This window comes from Heterodontus francisci, chromosome 8 (assembly GCF_036365525.1).
Source record: "Heterodontus francisci isolate sHetFra1 chromosome 8, sHetFra1.hap1, whole genome shotgun sequence".
Lineage (NCBI taxonomy): Eukaryota > Metazoa > Chordata > Chondrichthyes > Heterodontiformes > Heterodontidae > Heterodontus > Heterodontus francisci.
In genome coordinates this window covers 22,204,857-22,218,372 of record NC_090378.1, presented here as the reverse complement: position 1 = coordinate 22,218,372, position 13,516 = coordinate 22,204,857, and the positions used below count along the sequence as shown (strand labels likewise).

The following is a 13,516-nucleotide window of genomic DNA, read 5'->3' as shown; positions in this document are numbered from 1 at the left end:
AAACCGAAGGAAGCCTGTTTGTGCGAGTTTCTTTGCCTTACAATTGGAAAGCGGTGAACAAGGATTCACCAAGGGGGAACTAAAATCACAGTGTTTAAAATTAAACCCTGTTACAGGAAGACCAAGGTGATGACGGACAGGGAACCCTAGACCGCATTCTCACCTGATCGGGGCGAGAGCAAGAGCAAACTGGAGCAATCTTCACTTAAGGGAGTGCCATGGGCCAGGTGTCAACCAGTCCGAGGGGACTCTTAAGAGGGACCTGCAGGAGGAGATGCAAGGATGCAGCTTGGAGGCAAAATCATTGAAGGATCTTAAAAAAAAAACTTTAGTGATTGGCAATAGAGGAAGGAGATAGGTCATTGATGGGCTTTATGAAGACAGAGTGATGATCCCAATTTTGATTTGAATGACAGTAGTCAAACACAGGAAGCTTTTAGACAATGCCAGCAAGCACTGGGGTCAGAACAAGTTGCTGCGTGGTCAAGAATTTTGCAGGGGAGTCGGGGGCGGGCGGGGAGGAGCAAGAGATGGCAAAGAAAGTTGAGGAAGGAAAAACAGAAGATGGTTTTTATTTATTTATTTTTTTAAAAAAGGAAAAAGTAGGAGAGGAAGGGAAATAAGAGGCAAAGTTAAAAGGGGTGGGATATTACAAGTGCAAGCTTGAAGGGTGGTTGGCAGCAACAGCAGAAATAAGGAGAAACCAGAAACCCAAGACAAACAAATTTCAAAGAACCCACAAAATAGCACAAACAGGAATCGATTGCTGTTTGAGAAAACTGGTAAAAAGGAAGAAATGGAAATTGTGAATTATTCTTGTCCTCCAGGCATTCAGCTCGGTTCCCTCGATGACAATGCTTGGTGGTCTATATTCTTCCTGATGTGCAGGCAGATGCAGGATTTTAGTTTTCTTTAAACTGATTTTTAGTTCGAAGAGTTGTGCCACCTTGGAAAAATGTGTTATACGTTGTAGGCTTGACTAACTGTGGGCCAGGAGAGCACACTCATCAGCAAAAAGTAGTTCACAGATGAGTTGTTCTTGTGTCTTTGTGTGAGCCTGAAGACGACAGAGGTTGAAAAGGCCTCCCTCAGTCCGGAAGCGTACATAAACTTCCTCAAGGTCTTCCGTTGCCTGTTGCAGCATCATGCAGAAAAAGATGGTGAATATGGTCGGGGCCAGCACACATCCCTGCTTCACACCATTGGAGATACGGAAGGGACTCGAGAGGTCGCTGTTTTGCTTGACTTGTCCGTACTGATTTTCATGAAACTGCTTCACCATGGCCAGGAACCTGGATGGGCACGCAAGTTTTTCAAAGATTTTCTAAAGTCCATCTCTGCTCAGTGTCGAATGCCTTGGTGAGGTCCACAAAAGTGGCACAAAGGCCTTTGTTTTGCTCACGACATTTTTCTTGTAATTGTCTGTGGGGCCTCTGTTTGCTCTGAAAACACACTGACTCTCTGGTAAGTTTTCTTCCACCATGCTAGGCACAAGCCTGTTCAGAAGTATTTTAGCCAGGATCTTCCCGGCAATAGAAAGAAGCTTGATCCTGCAGTAGCTGGAGCCGTCTGATTTTTCTCCTTTGTTCTTGGACAAGGTGATGACAATGGCATCACAAAGTTCCTGTGGAATCCTGCCCTGTTCCCAGCAGGCTGTGAAAAGCTCATGGAACTTGGTGTATAGGGCAGTGCCACCATGCTTCAGGAAGTTTAACGGGTCAAGAGCGGCAGCAAATGCACAAGCTTGATTCACATCAAGTTATCGTCACAGTTTTGAGCAGCATCGCGCTACTGACACTGCACAATTCAGGTTAGAGATTAGGATTAGAAACCGCTATTGCCAACACTATCCTCACTAGACGCGCGTCTAAAAAAAAGGAACGTACAATATTTTGGAAAACTCGAATGTCATGTGCAGTAATATGGTATAAACAAAGGAGGGATGGCAGTTTAGCCCTTTCACTGCACTATCCATTAAACTGCAATCTGGAGCTCCAATTATTTTCGGCAGAATACACATTTTAAACAAAAGTCTCCAGGAATTGGTAGGCGACTTGCTTAACTAGGCAAACGTTATGTTAATGAGTGCCAGGCGTTTTCATCTGTATTTATTACCTACTTGTGGGTTATACAACTGCGTTTTGTTTCGTCAATTGAACGTAAAACTTAACTTTCCGAGCTGTTCAATCCGAAAGAAATTGCTCGTTGCATTAAAATCGGTTGCCCGTTAATAAGTGAAATGCTTCTATATATATAAAAAAATTAAAAATGCCGGCAGGAAATAAGCTTCTACTAACTCAAAACATATTTTTGTTTTACCTCGACGCAGGAATAGGGGCAAGAGACGGGGTGGTGGGGGGGGGCTATTAGATTTATTCAATAGGCAGTGTTCTCACTCACTCCTCCGTGGGGTTACATGGCGTTTATGCCTCGCACCAAAACCAAAGTAAGTGAAAAGAAAAATAAACCCTCAACATCCTTCTGTCCACTTTAAACTCCTACAGTCCCATCATTTCTAATGAGCCTACACGAAACAAAAACATCTCGAAAAATCATGAAAAATGTTTGCGTACATTTCACATACATGTGCGTGTGTGTATTTTAGTTCTCGCACTTTTTCTCCCCTCCCACCCCAGTACATTCCCGAGGGAACCCTCCTTTCAGCTGTGCTAAGCCGTTAATCTACTTCTTTGACTGACCTTCTGGTTAAAGCGGTGACACCCGCGCGCACACAAAGACCGTTAAACGCTCGCACTTCAAACCGCACCGCCCAGCACCAGGCGTAGAACGCCAGCTACGTCAGCGGATGATGCGCTGCCTGTTTTTTATTGGGGCGTTTCCAAGGTCTCGCTCCGCCCCTTCCCCTGCAGTGGAGAAACTGCGACGATTGTTTCCAGAACTTTCTTGTGAGCGTTTGAAGTAGTTCAGTTTTGAATGAGAATGTTTAGTAAATGTGGGTATATATATACAGCTTGTTTGTTGCTGAACCCCTGATTCATGTCTTCATTACCTCTAGATTTGACTATTCCAGCTCACGCCTGGCAGCTCTGTGAAGTTGAGGTCAGCCTGAAACTTTTCCTGTATTTTAACTTGCACCAAGTCATATTCACTTATCATTCCTGTGTTGGCTACCCTACTTTGGCTCACGGTCAAGCAACATTTTGATTTTAGGAACATAGGAAGCTGGAGTAGGCCATTGGGCCCCTTGAGCCTTGTTTTCAAATCCCTCTGTGGTTTCAGCCCCTCCCTATATCTGTAATCTTCTCCAAAATCCACTGATATCGTCATTCATTTAATTCTGGCCTATTGTACATCCTGGATTTTAATCGCTGTACCATTGGTGGCTGTGCTTCAGTTGCCTAGGCCCTAAGCTCTGGAAATCCCTCTCCACACCGCGCCTGTCTAGCTTGCTTTCCTCCTTTAAGACACTACTTAAAACCTACCACTTTGACCAAGCTTTTGGTCATCTGAATTAATGTCTCCTTAAGTGGCGGTGTCATGTTTTGCTTTATAATGGGAAAGCAGCCACCACCTTTGGCTGACTTGCAAAATGCGCAAGGGAAAACACCAAGCTGACCCTTAGAGCCAAGCTGATGGTTTATAAGACCTGTGTTCTTAGCATCTTGCTGTATGGCTGTGAAATATGGGCAACTTACAGCTACCAGGAAAAGAAGATCAATAATTTCCATCTTTGCTCTATTATGGGTATATCCTGGCAGGATAAAATCACAAATGCGGCAGTCCTCTCAAAGGCAGAGCTCCCAAGTGTGTTGGCACTAATCAAACAGAGGCAGCTTTGGTGTATCAGACACATCCACAGGATGGAAGACGCTCGCATGCCTAAGGACCTTCTGTATGGTGAGGTATCCGGGACCAGACAACCAGTGGGGTGCCCAAAACTCTGCTTCAAGGATGCTTGCAAGTATGACATGAAGCCCCTAAATGTCGACTATCACACCTGGGAGTCACTAGCTGGTGAATGAGGAAAGTGGCGAACATCCTGTGGACTGGTGTGCACTATCATGACGACCAGTTGCTACAGCAGCTTGGTAACAGGCACCAATGTCAAAAACAGTCACTTGGCAGCTTCACTTGTGGCACAACCTGTCTCTCAAGGATTGGCCTTCACAGCAAAGGTGTACCAAGAGAAGACACCCACCTAAATGGATTGTTTGCTGCAAGTCCTTCATCTTTTGTAGATGGATGGATGCCAACCCATTGCTCCTGTGAAGTGCTTTGGGTGTTTTATTATGTTACAGGCACTATGTAAATATAAGTTGTTATATTATGGACCATTATGGAAACTTGCATAGGAAAACCTATTGTAAACTGTTGAGGAGGGAAGGTGGGGGCGGGGTGTGGGGGGTGGGATGGGGCATGCAATGAAGACCTTTTCAACGGCTTAAAGTACTGACCTTGCGCAAGTGCGCCCTGTGGGTTCCAAAAGGCAGAAGCAGGAGGGGAAGGCATTTACAGCCCAAAAATAAAAAGTCAAATATGGAGGCTTAATTCACCATGACTCAGTTAGAAAGAGACACCTAAGTTTCCTTTTGGTACATTTTTTCCATGATTTGGGTGTTTTTTGTTTGTGCCTCTTTAACAAAAAGGGGAGCACTTTTATTTGATTAATTAGAGTTAATGACCAATTTCTTTTGGGCCTCCTTATCTCGAGAGACAATGGATACGCGCCTGGAGGTGGTCAGTGGTTTGTGAAGCAGCGCCTGGAGTGGCTATAAAGGCCAATTCTGGAGTGACAGGCTCTTCCACAGGTGCTGCAGAGAAATTTGTTTGTTGGGGCTGTTGCACAGTTGGCTCTCCCCTTGCGCCTCTGTCTTTTTTCCTGCCAACTACTAAGTCTCTTCGACTCGCCACAATTTAGCCCTGTCTTTATGGCTGCCCGCCAGCTCTGGCGAATGCTGGCAACTGACTCCCACGACTTGTGATCAATGTCACACGATTTCATGTCGCGTTTGCAGACGTCTTTATAACGGAGACATGGACGGCCGGTGGGTCTGATACCAGTGGCGAGCTCGCTGTACAATGTGTCTTTGGGGATCCTGCCATCTTCCATGCGGCTCACATGGCCAAGCCATCTCAAGCGCCGCTGACTCAGTAGTGTGTATAAGCTGGGGATGTTGGCTGCTTCAAGGACTTCTGTGTTGGAGATATAGTCCTGCCACCTGATGCCAAGTATTCCCCGAAGGCAGCGAAGATGGAATGAATTGAGACGTCGCTCTTGGCTGGCATACGTTGTCCAGGCCTCGCTGCCGTAGAGCAAGGTACTGAGGACACAGGCCTGATACACTCGGACTTTTGTGTTCCGTGTCAGTGCGCCATTTTCCCACACTCTCTTGGCCAGTCTGAACATAGCAGTGGAAGCCTTACCCATGCGCTTGTTGATTTCTGCATCTAGAGACAGGTTACTGGTGATAGTTGAGCCTAGGTAGGTGAACTCTTGAACCACTTCCAGAGCGTGGTCGCCAATATTGATGGATGGAGCATTTCTGACATCCTGCCCCATGATGTTCGTTTTCTTGAGGCTGATGGTTAGGCCAAATTCATTGCAGGCAGACGCAAACCTGTCGATGAGACTCTGCAGGCATTCTTCAGTGTGAGATGTTAAAGCAGCATCGTCAGCAAAGAGGAGTTCTCTGATGAGGACTTTCCGTACTTTGGACTTCGCTCTTAGACGGGCAAGGTTGAACAACCTGCCCCCTGATCTTGTGTGGAGGAAAATTCCTTCTTCAGAGGATTTGAACGCATGTGAAAGCAGCAGGGAGAAGAAAATCCCAAAAAGTGTGGGTGCGAGAACACAGCCCTGTTTCACACCACTCAGGATAGGAAAGGGCTCTGATGAGGAGCCACCATGTTGAAATTGTGCCTTTCATATTGTCATGGAATGAGGTGATGATACTTAGTAGCTTTGGTGGACATCCGATCTTTTCTAGTAGTCTGAAGAGACCACGTCTGCTGACGAGGTCAAAGGCTTTGGTGAGATCAATGAAAGCAATGTAGAGGGGCATCTGTTGTTCACGGCATTTCTCCTGTATCTGACGAAGGGAGAACAGCATGTCAATAGTCGATCTCTCTGCACGAAAGCCACACTGTGCCTCAGGGTAGACGCGCTCGGCCAGCTTCTGGAGCCTGTTCAGAGCGACTCGAGCAAAGACTTTCCCCACTATGCTGAGCAGGGAGATTCCACGGTAGTTGTTGCAGTCACCGCGGTCACCTTTGTTTTTATAGAGGGTGATGATGTTGGCATCGCGCATGTCCTGGGGTATTAGATTAGAAGAGTAAAAAGAATCTAGTCTGAATGTAATACTACACGCAATAGATGGGCAGAGAGAAAGATAAAAATATGAAATAAAACCAAAATGCACAGTAAATTGAGTCATTGAGGTGAATAGTATAGTGCATTTAAGAGGAAACTAGATAAGTACATGAGGGAGAAATATTTAGAAATGTTGATGTGGTTTGATGAAGCAGGGTGGGCGGAGGCTTGTGTGAAGCATAAACACCGACATGGACCAGTTGGGCCATATGTGCATTTCTGTATTGTAAATTCTGTATACATTAGTGAGCACTTGGGAGGAAATGACAGTTGAGAACGAATAGATATCAATCACAGGCAGTTAATGGATTGAATGAGTTGCAAACTGCTTAATGGAAAATTTACATGATGCTGTACATCAGTGAGACGACGGAAAGACGTAACAAGGGACAGAGGAATATTCAAAGATTTAGGGTTGCAGTGCATCAGTATCCCAGGTTTCAGTACCATTTATCAAACTAAATTGCTGGAATTAGAAACAGGAATTACTAGACAAAGAAAAGACCAAGGTCCATCTACTTGACCTTCTGCCATCTTAGTAGTTACATGATACAACAACAATACATGATACAACAACAACGTCTTAATTCATTCCATCTTCGCTGCCTCCGGAGAATCCTTGGCATCAGGTGGCAGGACCATATCTCCAACGCAGAAGTCTTTGAGGCAGCCAACATCCCCAGCATATACACCCTACTGAGCCAGCGGCACTTGAGATGGCTTGGCCATGTGAGGCGCATGGAAGATGGCAGGATCCCCAAGGACACATTGTGCAGCAAGCTCGTCACTGGTATCAGACCCACCGGCTGTCCATGTCTCCGCTTTAAAGACGTCTGCAAACGCAACATGAAGTCCTGTGACATTGACCACAAGTCGTGGGAGTCGGTTGCCAGTGATCGCCAGAGCTGGTGGACAGCCATAAAGTCGGGGCTAAAGAGTGGCGAGTCGAAGAGACTTAGCTGTTGGCAGGAAAAAAGACAGAAGCGCAAGGAGTGAGCCAACTGTGTAACAGCCCCGACAACCAATTTTATCTGCAGCGCCTGTGGAAGAGTCTTTCACTCTAGAATTGGCCTTTATAGCCACTCCAGGCGCTGCTTCACAAACCACTGACCACCTCCAGGTGCTTACCAATTGTCTTTTGAGACAAGGAGGCCAAAGAGAGAGAGAGAATGGCCTCACCCCTCCCTATCTCTGTAACCTTCTCCAGCCCTACAACCCTCTGAGACATCAACGCAACTTCAATTCTGGCCTCTTGCACATTTCCTATTTTAATTGCTCTAGCTTTGGCAGCTGAGCTGCTGAGGACTTTTTTATATTCGTTAATGAGATGTGGGCGTCGCTGGCTAGGCCAGCATTTATTGCCCTTCCCTAATTGCCCTTGAGAAGGTGGTGGTGAGCTGCCTTCTTGAACCACTGCAGTCGTTGTGAAGCAGGTATGCCCACAGTGCTGTTAGGAAGGGAGTTCCAGGATTTTGGCCCAGAGACAGTGAAAGAATGACGATATAGTTCCAACTCAGGATGGTATGTGACTTAGAGGGGAACTTGCAGGTGGTGGTGTTCCCATGCATCTGTTGCCCTTGTCCTTCTAGGTGGTAGAGATCGCAGGTTTGGAAGGTGCTGTCTAAGGAGCCTTGGTGCATTGCTGCAGTGCATTCTTGGAGATGGTACACACTGCTTCCACTGTGTGTCAGTGGTGAAGGGAGTGAATGTTTGTGAATGGGGTGCCAATCAAGCCGGCTGCTTTGTCCTGGATGGTGTTGAGCTTGAGTGTTGTTGGAGCTGTACCCATCCAGGCAAGTGGAGTGTATTCCATCATATTCCTGACTCCTATATCTCCTTATGTGACTCGGTGTCAAATTTTGTTTAATAATGCTCATGTGAAGTGCCTTGGAACGTTTTGCTATACTAAAGTTGATGCCGACTGATCATCACGTTCAACCTGTATCAATTCGTCTTCAACAGACATAGAGATGATGCGAGGAAAACCCCCACTGATGTAAAACTTTGGGAACTATACTGTTAGATAAGTCCCTTTCTGTGTCACTGACTTTTACAACAGTATTTTTCTTGGTACATTATTTTTTGATCCAGCCCTATTCTCTTCCACCTTCACAAATTACTCACCATTTCTAACTATTAAATAAAATAGTGGGAGTTCTAACTTCTCTTCCTGAAATTAAAATCTGAGTCCTTTCTTAACTCCAGTAACAGTTTAAAATCAATGTTCATGACAAAATTAATGTGCTTCATTCTTGGCAGGTGGGGGCCTTGCCTGACACTCGGCTTATGTAATGGCACAAAAAATTGCTGAAGCAAAAAAGTTGCGTATGATTGCTGAGGAGTTGATAATACCATGTGCCATTGGAATTGTAAGGGAAATGTTTGGAGAGCAAAAGGCCAAGGTGCTGGAAAAAATACTGATGTCAAATGACACTGTCAACCGACGGTTTGATTTAATGTCAGAAGGCATAGTTTTGCAGTGTATTGATCAGCTGGGTGACCATGACTTTACTATACAACTTGATGAATTTACAGACATTTCTAAAGTGTTGCATTTACTCGCCAAAGTTTGATATGTATGGAATAAGGAAATAAAAGAGAACTTTTTGTTTTATTAGGAAATAGAGGGACCTGGGGTTACATGTGCATCGATCTTTGAAGGTAGCAGGACATATTGAGAGAGTGGCTAGCAAAGCATATGGGATCTTGGGTTTCATAAATAGAGGCATAGAGTACAAAAGCAGGGAAGTTCTGCTGAACCTTTATAAAGCTCTGGTTAGGGCCCAACGAGAGTACTGCATCCAGTTCCGTTCACCACATTTTAGGAAGAATGTGAGGATCCTTAAGAGGGTGCAGAGGAGATTTACCAGAATGGTTCCAGGGATGGGGAATTTTAGTTATAAGATTAGATTGGAAATGATGGAGCAAAGGAGATTGAGGGGAGATTTGATAGAGGTGTACAAGATTATTACAGGCTTAGATAAGTCAGATCATGAAAAACTATTACCATTAACTGATTGTACAAGGACTAGGGGACACAGATTGAAGGTTTTTTATTTATTTTATTTAGAGATACAGCACTGAAACAGGCCCTTCGGCCTATCGAGTCTGTGCCGACCATCAACCACCTATTTATACTAATCCTACACTAATCCCATATTCCTACCACATCCCCATCTGTCCCCTACCGAAACTAGGGGCAATTTATAATGGCCAATTTACCTATCAACCTGCAAGTCTTTGGTGGTGGGAGGAAACCAGAGTACCCGGCGAAAACCCACGCAGACACAGGGAGAACTTGCAAACTCCACACAGGCAGTACCCAGAATTGAACCCGGATTGCTGGAGCTGTGAGGCTGCGGTGCTAACCATTGCGCCACTGTGCCGTTTTGGGCAAGAGTTGCAGGGGGAATGTGAGTAAGAACTTTTTTATGCAGCCAGTAATGACCTGGAACTCTGCCCTGAGGGTGGTGGAAACAGAGACAATGAATGACTTCAAAAGGAAATTGGATGGGCACTTAAAGGAAGTAAACTTGCAGGGCTATGGGGATCGAGTGGGGGAGTGGGACTGACTGGATTGCTCTGTGGAGTGCCGGCATGGACTCAAGATCATAAGAACTAGGATCAGGAGTAGGCCGTCTGGCCCCTCGAGCCTGCTCCGCCATTCAATAAGATCATGGCTGATCTTTTCGTGGACTCAGATTCACTTACCCGCGCTCCCACCGTCTCCCTTAATTCCTTTATTGTTCAAAAAGATATCTACCTTAGCTTTAAAGATGTTTACTGAAGAAGCGTCAACTACTTCACTGGGCAAGGAATTCCATAGATTAACAACCCTCTGGGTGAAGAAGTTCCTTCTTAATTCAGTTCTAAATCTGCTCCCTCTAATCTTGAGGCTATGCCCTCTTGTCCTAGCTTCACCTGCCAGTGGAAACATCCTCTCTACTTGTATCTTATCTATTCCCTTCATGATTTTATATGTTTCTATAAGATCCCCCCTCATTCTTCTGACTCCAATGAATATAATCCCAATCTACTCAGTCTCTCCTCATAAGCCAACCCCCTCAACTCCGGAATCAACCTAGTGAACCTCCTCTGCACCCTCTCCAGTGCCAGTATATCCTTTCTCAAGTAAGGAGACCAAAACTGCACACAGTACTCCAGGTGCGGCCTCACCAGTACCTTATACAGCTGCAACATAACCTCTCTGCTTTTAAACTCAATCCCTTTAGCAATGAAGGACAAAATTCCATTTGCCTTCCTAATTACTTGCTGTACCTGCAGACCAACCTTCTGCGATTCATGCACAAGGACACCCAGGTCCCTCTGCATAGCAGCATGCTGCAACTTTTTACCATTCAAGTAATAATCCTTTTTACTGTTACTCCTACCGAAATGAATGACTTCACATTTATTAACATTGTATTCCATCTGCCAGACCTTTGCCCACTCACTCAATGTATCTATGTTCCTCTGCAAAGTTTCACAGTCATCTGCACACTTTGCTCTGCCACTCATCTTAGTGTCATCTGCAAACTTTGACACCCTACACGTGGTCCCCAACTCCAAATCATCTATATAAATTGTAAATAATTGCGGTCCCAACACCGATCCCTGAGGCACACCACTAGTGACTGATTGCCAACCAGAATAGCACTCATTTATCCCCACTCTCTGCTTCCTGTTAGTCAACCAATCCTCTATCCATGCTAATACTTTACCCCTGACGCCATGCATCCTTATCTTATGCAGCAGCCTCTTGTGCGGCACCTTGTCGAAGGCCTTTTGGAAATCTAGGTACACCACATCCACTGGGTCCCCATTGTCCACCTTGCTCGTAATGTCATCATAGAATTCCAAAAGATTTGTCAAGCATGACCTGCCCTTCATGAACCCATGCTGCGTCTGCCCAACGGGACAATTTCTATCGAGATGCCCTGCTATTTCTTCCTTGATAATAGACTCAAGCATCTTCCCCACTACAGAGGTTAAGCTAATCAGTCTATAATTCCCCATCTTTTGTCTACGTCCCTTTTTAAACTGTGGCGTCACATCTGCTGTTTTCCAATCAACTGGGACTACCCCAGAGTCCAGCGAATGGACCAAATGGCCTCCTTCTATGCCGTAAATGAATATATGACTCTAAGGAGCTCAAGACAATAACAAGATCAGACAATGTTTTCAAATTGTTGATTGATTTCATGACCTCAACAGAAATCAGCTGGACAAATTGGATTGTGGTCTGCACTGGGCTTCAGCAATGACCAGAAAGCATTCTGGTGTTGCGCAAAAAAAAAAGCGGAGACACCTTGCGCTATTTGAACACATAGCTTTTTATTCCAAGAGGCATTTGCTGCAAAAAATATTGAACCAGGTCTTCACGGTGTTCTTGGTCTAGCAACACTAGCTAATTTTATTAAATCCAGAGTAATAAGCTCCACGTGTTTTGCTGCACTTTGTGAGGCAATGGGTGCACAGCATAATTCTGTGCTTTTGCATAGAGAGGTGAGATGGCTATCTCGAGACAGAATGCTTACCCATATATTTCATCTTAGGGAAGAGGTATGTACTAGTTGATAAGAAACCTGAACTTGCCAAAGTTCTGAATGATGACTTGTGGATAGCGAAACTGGATTACCTTGCAGATATATTCAGTGAAATAAATAAACTGAATAAAGCTATTTAAGGTGGGAGAACACATTTTTTTAGCTCAGTGTAAAAGAATTGACGCATTCAAAAGGACACTACAAGTCCAGAAAATTCATGTCTGTGAGGGACTATGGATATGTTTGAACTGTTACATTCTTTCACTCAAGAAAAGAACGTTTACTTTGACATAATCAAACCACAGTTGGTAGCACATCTTTCAGGTATACATAACAAATTTAATATTTATTTTTCAGAATTCACAATGGAACAATCTGCTACACAACTGTGGACTACAGATTCCTTTAGTGAGAATATTGAAACTGAACTGCCACTCTGTTCCATCAAAGCTATTCGAAGAGCTCATTGACATTTCATCAGCGAGCTTTCTCAGAACCAAGCTCAATGAAATACCACTGGAGACATTTTGGTGTAAGTTCTCCAGTGAGTACAGCGCAGCTTCTCCTGCAACACTGAAGGTGTGGTCCTATTTGCTACAACCTACTTAGCAAAGCTGGATTTTGAACAATATCAATGAAAACAAAGTATCTAGCCAGGATGAACATTGACTATGACACTTGCATGTGCTTGTTGACGATAACCACTTTTTGACAAAATTGTCGCTCGGCGCCAACAGTAAGTTTTACACCAAGTAAGTAAAACAAAATAATAAAAATATATGCTAATTGTGTAACCAATTTTTATACAGAAAAGATACTTATGTTGTGTACTGGCAGTCTGCAGAGTTCTTACAACATGGGAGGGGGCCTCAGAAGTAAAAAGGTTGAGAACCTCTATCCTAGATGAACTTCACTGTGGATCAATGTCTTAGCTGCCTTTGCTTCACAAAGGATGCTATCACCAAACTGTCACCTGCTGCCACCACAACTCAAGTCTTGAATCGAGGCATGGCAGCACTGCCTGTGGCCGTCAAGGTTACCATGGCCCTTAACTTTTATGCAACAGGCTGCAGCAGGTGACATCCGAGACATCTCCCAATTTTCAAACCTCTATTGTGTCAGGAAGGTCAACAAAGGTCTCTGCCTGAAGGAGCAGAGCAAAGTAAGACGAGGGAGCTAAAGGATTTGCCCACATTTCAGGCTTCCCTAGGAGGCAATATGCCAAAGACTGTACCCATATTGCCTTGCATGCTCTCCATCACCATCCTGACATCTTTCTGAATAGAAAAGGATTCCACTCCCTCAATGTCCACAGCTTGTTTGTGATCACAGGCTCTGCATCATGCAGGTCTATGCCTGATTTCCTGGCAGCATTCTTGCTGTGCCAGTCTTCTATGTTGTCTTTATTCTAACCAGGCCATCAATCACAGTCTGACTACTTGACAAGAGGTATCCCCTTCAGACGTTGGTCATAAGCCCTGTCAGGAATCCAGACAGAAGTGTCCTACAACGGGAGCCATGCTGCCATCAGAAACATCATCAAGCAGACAGTTAACATGCTCAAGCAATACTTTCTCTGCCTGGACCACTGGGAAGGAACTTTGCAGTACAGCCCTGCATCCAACCGTATATCAAATTG

General features: G+C 44.8%; 1 long non-coding RNA gene across 1 annotated transcript; it reads left to right on the top strand.

Moving 5' to 3' along the window:
* Positions 1–2,871: 2,871 nt before the first annotated feature.
* LOC137372484 (uncharacterized) lies at positions 2,872–12,613 on the top strand. The gene is made up of 3 exons (XR_010975437.1): positions 2,872–2,906; positions 3,017–3,060; positions 12,235–12,613. It is a non-coding gene; the product is annotated as an uncharacterized lncRNA (long non-coding RNA).
* The last annotated feature ends 903 nt before the right edge of the window (positions 12,614–13,516 follow it).